Source organism: Ambystoma mexicanum, chromosome 1p (assembly GCF_040938575.1).
Source record: "Ambystoma mexicanum isolate Mex_15411 chromosome 1p, UKY_AmexF1_1, whole genome shotgun sequence".
Taxonomy (NCBI): Eukaryota; Metazoa; Chordata; class Amphibia; order Caudata; family Ambystomatidae; genus Ambystoma; species Ambystoma mexicanum.
The window spans coordinates 1,863,465-1,878,945 of record NC_090921.1 but is presented as its reverse complement, the minus strand read 5'-3'; the positions used below and the strand labels follow the sequence as shown (position 1 = coordinate 1,878,945).

Sequence of the window (15,481 nt, the reverse complement as noted above, 5' to 3'; positions counted from 1 at the left end):
CACATTGTTAATAAACTTTGACAACAAAATTTTTGCAAAAATCCTGACTAGAAGGTTGATTCCACTCATTTCCGCAATGGTGCTGGCAGACCAAGCTGGATTCGTTCCAGGCAGAAACACATCATTTGGCCTTAGAAGAATGTTCGGAGCAATGGAGGCCCTTAATCCAGAAAACCAAGCGGTGGCAGTGCTTCTCGACGCCGAGAAAGCGTTCGACTCTGTGGAATGGCCCTTTCTATTTGCAATATTAGAACGAATGGGCCTCGGCAAGTGATTCAGCCTCCTCTACAAACACCCAACATCTAAAATAAAACTTGGAAACAAAAGCTCCTCCGAAATCCTCCTGCGCAGAGGGACCAGACAGAGCTGCCCACTGTCAGCATTGCTCTTCGCCCTAGTCATGGAACCCCTAGCGTCAGACCTAAGGCTTTATCACCTGCACAGAGGTCTCGCCTTCGGGCCGCACATATTGGTGGTTTCACTATATGCCGACGACATAGCACTCTTCCTTCGTGACCCACAAGACAACTTGAACCCAGTGATGCGAGCAGTTCTCAAATTCGGCAACTTCTCAGGACTAAAAACCAATGATTCAAAATCGATAATGTTCCCTCTTACAAAAACAACCAAAGAATTCCAAGACGACTTTGGCTTCCACTGACAATGCTCAAAGGTCCGATATCTAGGGATACTTATGTCCAGATCCAGCACAGACATCATGCAAGACAACTACGAGACGACACTCGACTCCATCCAAACCAAATTGAACAGATGGAAAACGCTTCCCCTCAAACTGTGGGGAGAAAATGGTAATTCTCCGCAAACTACTCTATCTCTTCACAAATACTACCCACGCAAAAATTCTTACAACAAATCAAGTCCATTCTTCTCGACCTAGTCTGGGCAGGCAGGGTTGCCCGAATAGCCCTCAGCATTATGATCCTGCCCATAACACATGGCGGACTGGCTTTACCCGCCATAGAGGGCCATAGAGGGCTACTGCTGGGCAGCACAAGCCCAGTACCTGAGCCACTGGTATGCAATACACTCCATCCTGCCACACGTGCAAATTGAGAGAGCCCTAGCAACGCCCTATCTACTTCGTGCAGTCATATTCAATGAACCACCAACACCTTCAACACTAATGAACACGATGGTCACGGCGCACACGATATGGAAAAAAATTGCTAAAAGAAATGGAATCCAAACCAGATACTCTCCCCTCCTTCCGGTGAGAAGCATTCCAGGGATACCTATAACATCAGAAAAAGTGTTCCAGCTATGGACCAAGAAATTATAAATCCACCCACTAGGCGACTTGTTTCCAAACGGCACATTCCTGTCGATCCAAAAAGCCTGCGACAAAGGAGGCAACAACACCCTGGACGTCTTCATGTACTACCGAACCTGACACGCCATGCAAACCACCATTGCCACATTTCCACTCCAAACCCCGACATGGCCACTGCTCCACGGAGTGATACGGGCCCAAGGCGAAGGCTGCCTGGTGTCGAATATCTATAAAACCCTGTTAACTGAAAAACTCACACGCTACTCGAAAGCTCGAGCAAGGTGGGAGAGAGCCCTGTACATTACAATACCTGAAGAAGACTGGTCATACATACTACGACTCACAAAGAAAGTGGCAATAAACACAAGGTACAAACAAATTCACTTCAACTTTGTCCATCAGGTCTACCACACTCCAGCAAAACCTCACACCCAAAGGATGATAATATCCGCCTCCTGCTCTCGCTGCGGGCATTCGGAAGCCGACTTTGTCCACCTGGCATGGTCCTGCCCCGAAATAGGAGCACTCTGGACAGCGGCCCTAGGGAAAATATCAGCAATAATCGGAGTGCAACTGGATCCCGACCCAACACTGACCATGTTGGGCTTAACCAACCAATTACCAGAGTATACCAGGAAACTGGCAAAACTACTCCTTGACCTGGCATGCAGACAAAGAGCTTGCAACTGGGGCAGAGGACCGCCACCAAAACTGAAGCAGTGGCTACAGGATGTCACCTATTGTCAAGATGTCGAAACAAACTACATACGTACTCTACCCCTCCACGCACGTCCCCCAGACATCTGGGGCCTGTACATAGCATACCTGTTGCAGACGATGACACGATCTTACAGTCTCCACCACCAATACAAAACCGACACGAACAACCGGAAACCTCAACAGCAGCCACGAGTGCCAAATAACGATGGCAATTGAACTGATAAGAAACAGTGCTACATATTAAGTGGGGGACCGAATCGAGGGGGTAGGGGGTCAGGGGTCACGTTGACCGGTGCACGGTCTTGTAATGTCATATTATATCATTGTTGAAAAACCAATAAAGAAAGTTACAACAAAAAAAAGAGGGTGAGATCACGTCTTCTGTTGAATTATCTTTGGGCTACAGAAGAAGAGGGATTTCCCCCAGAACTTTATTGTGTGTACAGTCTGCCCTCAAGTCCTCTTCGTAAAAGGGAAGGTAAAAACGTCCAAGAAAGGAACAATCCCTTTCCCTCAACAATCCCAGAGGAAAATATTGGGTGATCTTCTGTCTGGATAAAGGCGACTGGTCTCTGGCAATTGTCCTGGCTGTGAAGTGCAGAACAAGGATCCCGCTTGCGATTGGAGGCCCTGGAGGCCTTTGGCCTCTGTGGGGTAGAATTACCAGCCCAGCAGAACTCCCCAACATCAACAAACTGCATTTTTAGCAGTTACAAGTAGAATTGCAGCGCTGGCTCTGCTCAGCGTTATTCCCTTGCATTAAAACCGCATTTTGCAGCTACAGAAATGATGGCTGCGCTGTCTTAGCCGGGCACATATGGGGCGAGATGAAACATAGAACACCCCGAGAATTGCTGCAAGTTATTTCCTGCGGGTGCACCAAAGAAAAGAATTCAAAGTCAGCCTGCTATGCTGCCAGCTTAAAACTTCCAACTAAAAAAAAAAGGAAATGTTTTGCATTTAAAATGGCTTTGCACTGGTGCCATTTTTCATCCTTCAACATTACAAAGTTTGATTCCAGAAAAGACAAATTCATACTCATCTATCTTCAGGCTACACATCAGCAAAGGAGGGCATTCCTCTCTGAAAGGCATTGTATGTAAAAGGAAATCTGTGAACTAGCAGAGAAACTCACTCCAGGCCGTATGGCAAATGTTTTACTTTTGCAACAATCTAACACAGTCCAGACTCTTCCCAAAAAGCTCAGTCTCATTCTGCTTGATGTCAGTTTCAAAGAACCCTTTACTTCAACAGATTCCTGTGTATTAGAAATTGACTAGGGCTATGGAAGGGTTCAGAATATGGGTGCGAGGAAAAATCGCATCTGTAAAAGTGACATCCAAGAAGAATTAACCCACGTATGAAATGCTGCTTTTGCCAAGCAAGAAAATGTCATTTTAAAGTGAAATGTTGAAATAAGGCCCTGTGCTTGCATAGAAATATGATGGGAGATGGGGGTTTGCTTGAAAAATCTACATGATATTTATTTCCAAAACGACTGGGTTTTGTGAAAGAAAGTAAGAAAAAAAAATGTGTGTTTGAAAACAGCAGAATAAAGGGGCCTGACCTGGAAATTCAAAGGCACTAAACTTTCACCCTCGTCAGACGAAGCGGCATTGCTGCTGCATGACACAATGGACTGCCCCTAGCACAGAGGTGTACATTCCTGGTGACACCTCCCCTCAGCTTCAATTGACTAAGATCAACGGCAAATCCATGGCAACTCTGGGCTAAGCTGACCATAACCTGATATGTGGCTGGGGGTGGGAAAGACTGCCCATATTTGGAAGACAAAGCCAGCCCAGTTTAATTCAGAGACTGTCATTTTTGTGCCATTAAAACAAGACATTGTAGGTTTTTCTAGCATGTTAGGGAGGCAAACGGCAGCAAAATGTCATTTCAGGGGAAAGCGTACAGTTTTGTAAATTAATGATAACATGCCCAGTGATAATATGTAGATTGCCACAATTACTAAACAGCATCACACCACGCTGATGACATGTGTAAAAATAAGTGTTTTGCTCCATAACCCATTTTGGGTTATGGAGCAACTTGGTAAAACAAAAGTACATCATAAAACACCCACCCTAAAAACTGAGTTACCTCCTTCAGTCCAATCTGCTTACAGGGAGGAGGCGACATTACAGATTGACCTATCCGATTTAGAGGTATGTCTAGCTTTGTTCAGCCCACATAGTAAAAAATACTCTGATGTCATCCGGCCTATAAAGCGGGAGACATTCAAAGCTCAGGACACACACAGATTCCAGAGACAGATTACAGAAGGACAGACATTCTAGAAAATCCAGCATTCAAAAATCAACATCCAGAGATCCTGACAACCCACATTCACCCTGCAAGATTCCAGATTCCAGAAGCCAGGCCAGAGTTAGGTGACCCTATCCAGGCAGAATTAAAACCCTACTAAAATCCCTATAATTCAGGAAGGAAGGGGGAAAGGCTGTGGAACCCTTTTTGGAATTATCAAGTGACCAGACCGGCTTTGCCCCACTATCTGCTTGCCAAGCTGATGCACCTCGCAGTCTGCAGTGGCCAGACTAATCCCAGCCGTCCCCTTGTAGGAAAGCCTGCCGCTGCGCAGAGACCAGATCTTGCCCCGGTGTCCAGGAACCTGGTTCGCTGTCCCAACTACCCCATTCTAGTACTTGTTGTAAGTATTACCTCCCCCTGTAACCAAATAGCTGCATCCCTTGCTTTGTTACCTTGTGTTCTAACTTGATGGGTCCGACATGATGGTCGTGCAGTTATGTAATGCCTCCGTCCCCAAGTACCGCTCGAGCAGAATGTAAAATACTGCCCTAGCAATCTTTGTGGCCACAGGTGGGAGTGTCGTCGTCAGCCTGGTACCGGGAACGCCGGAAGGACCCCTGAGTGCTGTAAGGCAAAGGGTTATAATCAAGGAAACACCCAAAAGGCAATTGGCAATTGGCAGAAGGAGCAAACAAGATGCAGTGACACCAGCTTACCTAAAAAGGGTGGAGTATAGGTAAGAAACCTATGCAGACAGCAGGGGAACCCACAGCAGGCTGAGATGATGTAGTTGGCACTCCTGAAAGCACCTGGTGGAGCAAGACTGGATCTGTGGCAACTTGAAGCAATCCAAGGTTTGCAGAAACAGAAGGGTAATCCAAAAAGCAAGTCCAGAGTACAAACAGGTGTCAGATGTCCGGGAGATCAGAGAGCACGCCAGAGTCCAAGGGTAATCCGAGAGCAGGTCCAAGTGAAGCGTTCCAAGGTCGAGGCAAGGAGAGTAACAAGAAGCAAAAGGTAACGCCTGGCAGTCCTCCGTAGAAGTAGCTGTGAAGCAAAGTGTCTTGTTTGCCGGCTTCTTTTGAAGCGGCGAGCGGTGTCACGTGACACATCACGTGACCGCTCGCGCACGTTTGGTGGAGCGCAACGCGGCCAGCAATTGGGGCTGCCGGTACTTCTTGGTATCCTGGCGTCGCCGGCTGTGCAGGAGGCGCCATGGCAACCGCCAACGTGGAAAAGGGTGAAAAGAGGCGGTTCCGCCCAACATGGTATCCCGCCTGCCGTGCTTCCCCCGCTGATGTGAATGGAGAATACGACGGCGAGAAGCGCCTGATGAGAGAGACAGGTGTGAGGGGGGAAGTGAGGGATGGGTTGTGTGAGAGGGCGTGACAGAGCACCACCTCAAAGGCCCATGACCGCGTGGGCTGGATGGATGCTCCCGGTGAAACCGGGCCACCAGGCGAGGAGCGTGAACATCCCGGGAAGCAATCCAGGAGCGGTCCTCAGGGCCGTACCCCAGCCAGTCTACTAGTTACTGCAACCCGCCCCTGTATATACGGGAACCCAGAATAGCCCGCACCTCAAATACGCTGATGTGAATGGAGAATACGACGGCGAGAAGCGCCTGATGAGAGAGACAGGTGAGAGGGCGTGACACCTTGTATTAGGTTCAATCCCATAGAATTCCCATTAATATCCCAGTAAATCCTTAAAATTGTCAGAAACCTCTGTGTATCCTGTCCTTAGGAAAATCTGTGTTCATTTCCAAGTGTTAGCGCCATTCTTTCCAGCTCATTGCAGTGCTTGTGTAAGTCCTTACTAGTATTTTAAATAATTTAATTAATTCCCATATAGAGTTGAACGTGGCGTGGATAGGTTGCCATTTCACATACCGTGTCTTTCTTTAACAACCTAGTCACTAAAATATAGTTTCAGTAAAAGAAATCACTTTATTAACAAAACCTAGTTGTCCCATGAAATTGTTCCGTTTAAAAACCGAGTTTCCTTTCCCTTTAAGAATCTCATACTGTGATCCATCTAGAGTTACCCTTTCACTTTCATATTATACCTGTGATGTGCCTTTGTACCTTAGCATCAAAAACGCAATCCGGTTTTGTCTGTTTAGCCCATTTTCCAAGCCGTATTGCTATTTAAACACGTGAAAATAACCCACTGCAATTTCTCCACGTGTGATTTTGCAGCACTGTGTTTTTCTTTCCAAAGTCGATTTTCTGAACTGTATGCCCGTTATTAGTACATTGCCTTGTAGTTTGCTAGTGTTCTCACTTCTGTGATACAGCCACACTCATTTTTGCCTTATTCATTCAACCGCACATGTAAAATAACTATTTAGTAATTCCGAGTGCTATTTTGCTCAATTTCAAGGGTTTTCAATCCGATTTTGCCTCCCATTCTGGGGTGGAAGGTTGGATATTCATTCTGTTTGTTGCGTAGTATACCCGACTCCCTGCTACACCTATCTACCCACACAAAAATTGGTTAACAGGGATTTGAGGGAGCGTTGCAGGGGGAAATACTAACTGTGGTGCAATCTGAAAATAATTCCTGAAAAATAATCTATCTTTTATTCAATTGTGAATTGGGTATCTGATGTTAAAAGGTCAAAGTAAGTGTGTTCTATCATTTAACAGTGTAATTATCACGACCCTGGTTATTGCTGCCCTATATTGAATGTGTTTGATTTTGATTCTAAATTTAAATAAATCAATAATTCAGTATCACACACCGGCCTGGTTCATGGTCCATTGTGACACGGGGTGTACGTTAAGGGGGGTGTGAGACGGATTGGCTGCCTTCTCAAAGCTGAATCCAAATTCATACATTTAAAAGTGTTTTAATTGTGCGCTGCAACCTTGGCCACTATCAAGAGTCCTGGTCTGGAGTGTGACGCCTCTTTAAAATCCTTAACAGCCCCAGCAACCAGAAATCAAGAGTGAACTCTGGCCACAGTTTGCCCGCTTTGACACCACTTTCGAGCAAGCTTGACCACTTCAAATCACTATTCAAGGCACTATACAGAGCTGCTTTTGACACTCACCACTTTACGTTTTGTCTCAACAGATCCATCTCAACACTGATTCGAGCCACTGAAAGCAATTATCTTGAACCGTCTAGATCATTGATTCGACCCTGTGGAAGAAATCTTCACAACCTGTCTTGATACCGACTTGACCTGCTGGAAGCAATTGACTTGACCCATCTCAATGCTGTCTGGACACTGCAGAAAAGTGCTTAGAACCAGAGTGCGCTTTTTAAAGTCTGTATATTCTGTGTCTTCTCTTACAGGGTAGGGTTATAGTGTTTTAGATCAGTGTATTCATATTTATTGTTTAATTAAAGACTCCTATTTTTGGTAGATAGTCTTTTATTTTGATAACATTGTACTTTTATTGTTCTGACTTTTCTGTGCAAGCTCACATCCCGGCTGAAGAGTATAGCCCGGCCCACACTACCACAAAAGGAACAGTAGGCATACTCGTCAGGCTGTGATTTATTTCACATTTATGATTGAGATCATTGCAGGTCGTTTAGTGGTAGGAATTGTATCCACTCCTCATCCATGTACTAATTCAGTTAAGTAGTCATTTCTTCTCAACCATGTATTGCTGATGTTTCCCAGGGCTCAAGTCGAGGGTACAGGGGGAGGGAGGATTCCATCCACTTTTTTCCGGGGGTGGACTCAGCCTCAGCCAGCTGAAATGAGAAACATTGAATGTCCTCTTGGAATTTAAGCCAACCTCGGGATCAAACCGTAGGCCGGACACTTCACCACTGCACTGTATAACCTGATGAAGAAAAACAAACAACCAAAGGTCAAATATCCTATTTTGGTACTGCGAGTTCCAGGGAAATATTTGTATTGGTTCTTAGAATTTAAAGCATGCACACTTTTTAACTTTTTCAAAAACATAGAAGAAAATATCCTCTCTTGGTTTTCTGCGTGTGTTGATTTTATGAAAGGCAAATGCCATTCGTCCTGTGCAAGGTGGGTGGTTATGCAAAGCAAATTTAATGAAATGTGCATATTTCACCTTGATATGATAATTTCTTGCGACAACGTCACATCCCATTCGTTTGTTGATGACTCCCCCCACTTTAATTTTTAGGCCTTGACCCCTGCCAATGACTGACCCAATTCTGATTATTTAAGTGAGCCAAGAGAACAGTTGCATAGTGAAGTGGGCCTTTTTACAGCAGCCATTTGAATCAGAGGCTAGAAATCAGCTATTGTTGAGAGAAGATCCGAACCAGTTATATTGGCTCTAACCCAAGGTGCACTTCTGAACATTGTGCACTTCTGCTAATACGATTTTTAAAAAATATAAGTATAGACAGTGTAGAAATTGGCATGTAGGAATAGTGATCAAACTGGGAAACAGGCAAAAAGAGCAAACCCAGGGAAGAGTGGACTTAAACAGGGAATTGGTGATGGGGGATGGTCCCCATGATCATAGAACGGGGATTTGTGCGCCATTCTGCTTGCAAATCCCCATTTGTTAAACAGGGATTTGCGGGCAGAATGGCAAACAAATCTCAGTTTTTCGGCGCACAAATTCCATGAATCAGTCTCATGATCTATTGAAGCACTTCATTATAGCTAAGACTGGATCATCTGGAATCAAGTGTATCTGAAGCCTGCAGAGTGAGAAAGAAGGGGTGCTATATGCCAACTGTGACCGATCCCCAAGCTAATAGCCACTTCTACCCAAAAACAACTGTGTTTCAAAACAACAGAGTCCTGGTTCAAGCACGGGGCCAGGATGCCAGGCCCACCCAAGGCCTCCTTCTGCCCGCTCCCTCCCCCGTAGAAACTAGCCCTTTCTCTAAATGTGTGGCAGCAACTTCTGTGTGATTAGAATTCTGAGGGGCTGCACTTCAGGAGGCCACGGGCAGTCAATGGGTAGATAAATAACCAAACAACACTTCAAGCTTTGTATCCCTCCTCATATGCCATTTCTCCTTAGCTGTGCTTGAATGCAAAGCACGAATACGGTTGACAATAAGAAAAATGTAATTCTGGAAGCAGGAGTGTGGCAAGTGTGATAGATGCAATGCTTTGAATTAAACATGACCACTATCATTGCTCTGAGCAACCTTCCATGCCATCATTCTTAAGTATTTCTGTGCCATTACAGAAGGGGACAAGCCATTAGCAAATGAGTGTTGTTCTGCCACCAAACTGTCCATTTCGATCTCGCTTGGTAGGCCATGTTCCCTCTGCACTGAAACACAAGACACAGCGATATTTCTAGACCTTGAGGTCTAGCAGTTGGAGCAGGGCTGCTCACATTAGTGGCAGGGCTAAGGCTGATTTGTAAACAATGGTCTGCGAGGCTGACCAGAGCAATGACGGTGGTTAAAATTGATTCAGAGACTTACATCCATACTTTTTTAGTTTTGGCTATTAGGTGTAAGCCAGAACATTTGCATTGGAAAACAGATAGGATGGAGATGGTGTGTGAGGCGGGACACACAGCCTATGGGCATTTGGTCATCCGCAAACGCATTGACTACCCATTGCCATATTAGTCCCTATGGCATTCCGACCAACTACCTGCCATTCCCTGACAAAACATACCCTCTTGGCAACTATTTGAACAAGCTCTGTCACAAAGTAATGCCAAATGTTATACTACACAGGGCCTGCCAGTGTTTGGTCTATCCATTCTTTTGAGAGTTTAATGACTTAGTTGACCCTGTAAATGAGCTCCTGGTGTAATAGACATCTTGCAACAATGTGTGCCATTATCCTGTTCATTCATACTAAATATGTGTGTCCTCGATCTGTCCATTGTACTGCATCCTGTCTAACAAGCAAGTGCAAAGCCACCAGTGTTGGCTTGTGTATAGGTATTACACATACATTTACGAGGCAATGACATCATATGCCCAGGCCCTCGCACACAATTCCAGCTGTTCCCATTATATAGTCAGATGGTACCCTTTTGGCAGTGCCTAGCACATGCCTATCCCATGCCTATCCAAATGCCCATTTTTTTTGGCATTGCCAAAGCGTGTTGGTTTCAGTTTGTATCCCTAAGTGAAAGAGTATATGCCCGGATGTGGATGCCTTGGTTGCTATGCGCAGGGACTCACGCAGCACCTCAGGCCCTACCTGAGCACGCCAATGAAAGGATAAAAACTATGTACCAGTATCAGATTTTCCATTATAATAAAATGTATCTTTGCATTTGTGGAAGCCTAACCTGCCCTGCCAGACGAATACATTATTGAAACAGACAAGTGCTGACTTGGTATCCTCATACTGATTGAGTAACTATTAAGAGAGTTTGTATGCAAACGGAATACATCATGTTTATTGTGGGTTGTGTTTGGAAAGTATTGTGTAACTCCTGGGTGCTGGGAGTTTAGGCAGTGCCGTGAAAGTTAATTATTTGCTGTGAAATCCCACCAGCGACGGGGGGGAGCGGGTTGGGAGGCTTGTTCCCATCCCCCAGTAAATATTGGACTCTCAGAAGATTAATCAAGAACACCTGGAAAATAACACATGGAATTAGTGCTTCCTACAATGTTGCTGGCTAAGTATAAAAGGGACACATCTTTTAAACCTAAAAAGTGTTATTTAAGTATTAACTGCAGAGTGCAGAGGAGGATTTAACAGTTGAACAAGGGACAAATGCCCATAGAGCCCCACTGAGCTGCCTCTCACCCCAAACAGCCATGGCAGTGCATGCCCTCCCAGTGAAGTCATCCTTTTAATGAGTCTCAGCAGTAGATTGTTTACAACAGGAAGTGATTAGATATGCGAAACGGTAACTGGCAGTGACCATTGCTACGGCACTTTCTTCTTAAAATTATCCAAGGTTTTAATAAGCGAATTACGTGTGATTAGAAATTATGGGGTACAGAACAAGCTGTGTAAAACAATGACGTTGTCATGCAATTCATTTCACATAGTGTCTGCATAAGATGTTTTGTAAATTCTGATTAATTTGCATGCTGGAGCTTGTAGGCTTCCATTTTGGAAGGCTAAAATAAAGCTACAATCATAGGGGAATATTTTCCGAGAGACAAGCAGAGTGGAGCAAACAGCGGTAAAAATATTGAATGACACTTTTTATGTGCTGTATGAATGTGTATGATTTGGGATCCGTGAGCAATCTGATTGCTTTTCCACCAGCATGTATTTTTATGCTGGTGGAAAACCAATGGATTCCTATGAAAAGCACATGAATTTTACACCTGGAAAAAGCAGGCAGAATCCAAAGCAAACCATTGTAGATGGCTCCCGCAATCATTAATTGATTTATAATCTTCCCGAGATGTAATGAAAAAGTGAAGAGCACAGATGATTCTGTCTGTGTTTTATCATTTACTTTTTCAGTACTTGGTGGAAACAATTAAAATTGCAGGGAGGGCCCCATTTCCAAACAAGTCCAAACAGGAGTGGACCCCTCGGTGCAATTTAGGATTAAAAGAAAATGTCCCCTTTCCTCTTCTTCATCAACACGTTGTATATATTGTCAGGTTGATTCATCATGTGACTTGTGCATTGTTAAAGTAATTTGTATAAAAATGAGGGAAGATGTGTGGTTAAGTACCCACATTTAATGCCAGGCTCACATTCTGCCTTTACCACTTAACCAAGGTGTATGATGTTGGTCAAATTATTTAATCTCACTGTGTCTTACCTGCCAAAATTAGGTGTCCCTAGAAGGGATTTAGTTTGCAGTAAAATCTATTCCAAAACACCTTCCCTCATGGTTTAAAAAGATGGGCAACACAGGGGTCAGAGACTGCCAAGGTGACACACACACATCTTTCTTGTAAAATATAAGGCCACATTTATTGTACGAAATTGTGACATTCAATAGCAAATAAAAGAAAACACATCAAATAAGAAGTCATCATGGACAATTGCATATTATAAACAGTAGGTACCAGACAGTGAAATACAGACCCCTTCCTCCTTGCCATGCCCCACTGGGAGCAATGCCAGGATGTGGAAAACCCCTCAACCTGCACCATCTGCCCCCTGATCCCGCACCCCCAGCCCTGGCTTTCCCTTCTGCATGCTAGCCCTCGTTTTACTCCCAATCCTGTCTTACTCTTGGATCCATGCCTCCTGCCTCTTATCCATTACGGCCCCTGGTACTTGTTGCCCACACCTCTTCGGCGGAAAGTGCATGCCCACTCCATTTCCACACTGAAGCGGCGTGCCCCTGCCCCGTCTCCACACCTCCCTCAAAAGCGTGTGGCCTGGTCCTTGCCTAGAGATATGGCTAATTCTGTCCTTTCCCCCGCACTTTGCCTGAAGTCCTCACACTCAGTTCTGTAGAAGTTTCCGGTGCTGACACCCACGCTGGTACCCTTGTAGGCACTCATGACTATCCGGCCAACAACACTCGCCTCATCAAACGTGCTTGTTCGCAACGCATATTGAAACTACGTAACTCGACTTTTCCCCGATTCTAAAATGACTGCTTTCTCCAGCATTGGATCTTTCATGGATTCACATGCTGTGAATATTCCCCGTCGTCAGGCTGGGTACCTCGGTCATTTTTAAAATAGCGTTTTCCTATGGAAAACTTGACACTTTAGTGTACTATTAACGTCTTTTTTGGGTCCTTTAGCCACTGCCAATAGGACGTAAGGTATAACTTGCCCCACCCCCGCGGCTTCCCTTCAGATTTCAACTGTCTCCAAAGTGTTGGGATCACCTTGTGCTCGTTCTGATTCTACACTTGTTGGTGCGTTGTTGTTCTTTCTTTGCGATGTTTTCAGGAAAAGCTTTGTTCCAGCCCTGCATGACTTCCGGGCTGAAGAAGGTGTAAGAGCGGGACGGGCACATGGACTGCCTATATTGCCTTTACCCTCATCACTCCGTCGATTCCTGTGAAATCTATAAAGGGTTCTCTCAGAAAACGCTTAAGGACCGCAATCAGCGGTTGGTGTGTTGGCTGCGTGAGGGTACCTAACCCTCCTCTGAGGTGGGGTTAGCGTCTGAGAGACATGGTCAAGCAGTTCCTCGCCGGTCGTTGTCCGCTGAACCACCGTCTAAGAAGTGTCGGCCTGCCTCTGGTACGGAGAAGAGTGGTTGCGCCTCTTCGGGTAAACACCTGCCGAAGGGAGCGCCGTCATCTTCCAAGCATGGCCATTCGGACAAGTTCTGTGAGTCTGGTGGGAGGTCCGAGAAGTCGACTTCACTGGTGAAAGACAAGAAGGACTCTTCAAAGCGTTCCTCTTCAGGAGACCATCGTAGGTCTTCCTCTAGTAGAGAGTCGTCTAAGCACCGGTCCAGTGGGACCAAGCAGACGGGATCGCCTGAAAAATCTACGCCGCAGGTGGCCGTTCCAACTACGTCATCGTCGACGGGAGTCCCGTCATCGACGGTTTCGCTGACAACTACGATGCCTGCCTCCATGATTCTGTCTTCGGCTCCGGCAGCTGCGGTTGACAAAGGCGGTGGCTCTCGTCGTCGACAGACAGCTTGTTGCCGACAGGTGGCACGTGGCAGCCTTTTGCTTTTGACGCTCTTTTACCTGACACTCTCCTACAACATGAGGTGGTGTCGTCGGAGGTGGAGGACGAACGGGAGCCGTGGTGGGGCCGTTGGGCCTCGGTTTGCTGTGTGTTGGTCCTTCAACGTCGAGGGGGACTGGCCCACCCAGTTACCTGCTGCTGAACTCGCAGGCAATGTTGTCGCTCGAGGTCCTGTCTACACTACAGTCCTTGTTGGGTCAACTGGATTCCAGATTGCCTCCTCTGAATGTGGCTTCGGTGGGGCCTGTCATCAACACTGCAGGTGTTCCTCCGCGTTCGACGGCTGCGGCTGAGTTGTCGGCACATCTGCCAATGAATGAAGAATGCCCTCATTCCCATCCTGAAGAGGGAGAGCTGCCGGACTCTGATTCGGACTGTGTGCCTAGGGACACCATGTCTAATGGCTCGTCGTCGCCGTCGAGAGATCCGGCGTGGGATTCGGGTGTGGAGGTGGAAACGCCTTGTAGTCCAGCACAACCATCTCCGCCTGATGATGTTCGGGCATTCCACGCCATGATGGCGAAGGCTTGTGTCGATTCGGTTTGACTCCAGAGGAGGAACGCAAAGAGTGTTTCCTGTTTGACCAAATGGGCAAGAGAAGAAAAGCGGTGTTCGACGTTCCTATCCTGGACCATGTGTGGCAGGAGGGCCTACCCATGATGCGGCAACCCTTCTCAGAACCAGCAGTCAAAGGGAGGCTGGAGAAGAGGTTTAAGGTCCCGGACTCTACACCGGAGTGCTTGATTTCACAGCCCACCCCTGAGTCGGTGGTGTCGGCGGCAGCTAGCCGAAAAGCCAGAACCCAGCACAAATCTGTAACCCCTCCCTATAGTGACGCCAGAAGGCAGGATGCCTTCGGGAAGAAGGTTTTGACTGGGGGAGCGACAACAGTGAAGGCGGCCAATTCGTTGGCGATCATGGCTCGCTACGATCATGAGATGTGGCATCGGCTGGCCCCTCTGTTGGAACATCTACCTGAGGAACACCGTAAGGCTGCCATGCTATTGGTGCGCGAAGGTGAGGAGGCGTCAAATCACAGTATTAACATCGCCGTGGATTTGGCAGAATCTGGTTTCAAACAGATTAACAATGGTGTGGTACTACGTCAACAAGCCTGGCTTAAGTGCACGAACTTTCGCCCAGAAGTACATTATAAAGTTCTGCACATGCCCTGTGAGGGGGAGCAGTTGTTTGGGGAAAAAATTGATGAGGCCCTCAAGGGTATGAAGGAGGACTCTGACATGGCAAAATCGTTAGGGGCTTTGCAGAGTGGGCGCTCGTTTCACCCTTTTTGTCCCTTCCGCGGGGTGGCAGGAAACACCCGATTTGCTTCCTCCAGAGACTAGAGTCGGTCTGGATACTCCTCACAGGGGTATAGGCGGTCGGTGCAATCGACACAAAAGAGTCGAGACTTTCAGGCCTCCAGGAGGAGCAGAGGACAGGCCTCTTCATCAAAAGGTAGACAAACTAAGCCACAACAATGACTGTCTTCGGGGAAATCTGCTGGGGGGCAGAGTGGCACTACACGTGGACGAATGGGGCAAGATTACATCAGACCGCTGGGTGTTGGACACAGTGCGGATGGGTCATTCTCTGGAGTTCAAGTGTTCACCGGTTCCCATTCCTGCAGTGTATGCCGTGCAACCTCATCTTCACATCTTACAGCAGGAGGTT

The 15,481-nt window shown here is 46.5% G+C and overlaps 2 long non-coding RNA genes across 2 annotated transcripts in view; one reads left to right on the top strand and one right to left on the bottom strand.

Annotated features, from left to right (window-relative positions):
• Positions 1-7,661, top strand: part of LOC138563705 (uncharacterized) — a 276,749-nt gene extending 269,088 nt beyond the window's left edge. The window contains exon 3 of the long non-coding RNA XR_011299686.1: positions 7,364-7,661. This is a non-coding gene — a long non-coding RNA (uncharacterized lncRNA). The remainder of the gene's footprint in view (positions 1-7,363) is intronic.
• Positions 7,662-7,778: 117 nt separating this feature from the next.
• Positions 7,779-15,481, bottom strand: part of LOC138563694 (uncharacterized) — a 63,443-nt gene continuing 55,740 nt past the window's right edge. The window contains exon 2 of the long non-coding RNA XR_011299675.1: positions 7,779-8,088. This is a non-coding gene — a long non-coding RNA (uncharacterized lncRNA). The remainder of the gene's footprint in view (positions 8,089-15,481) is intronic.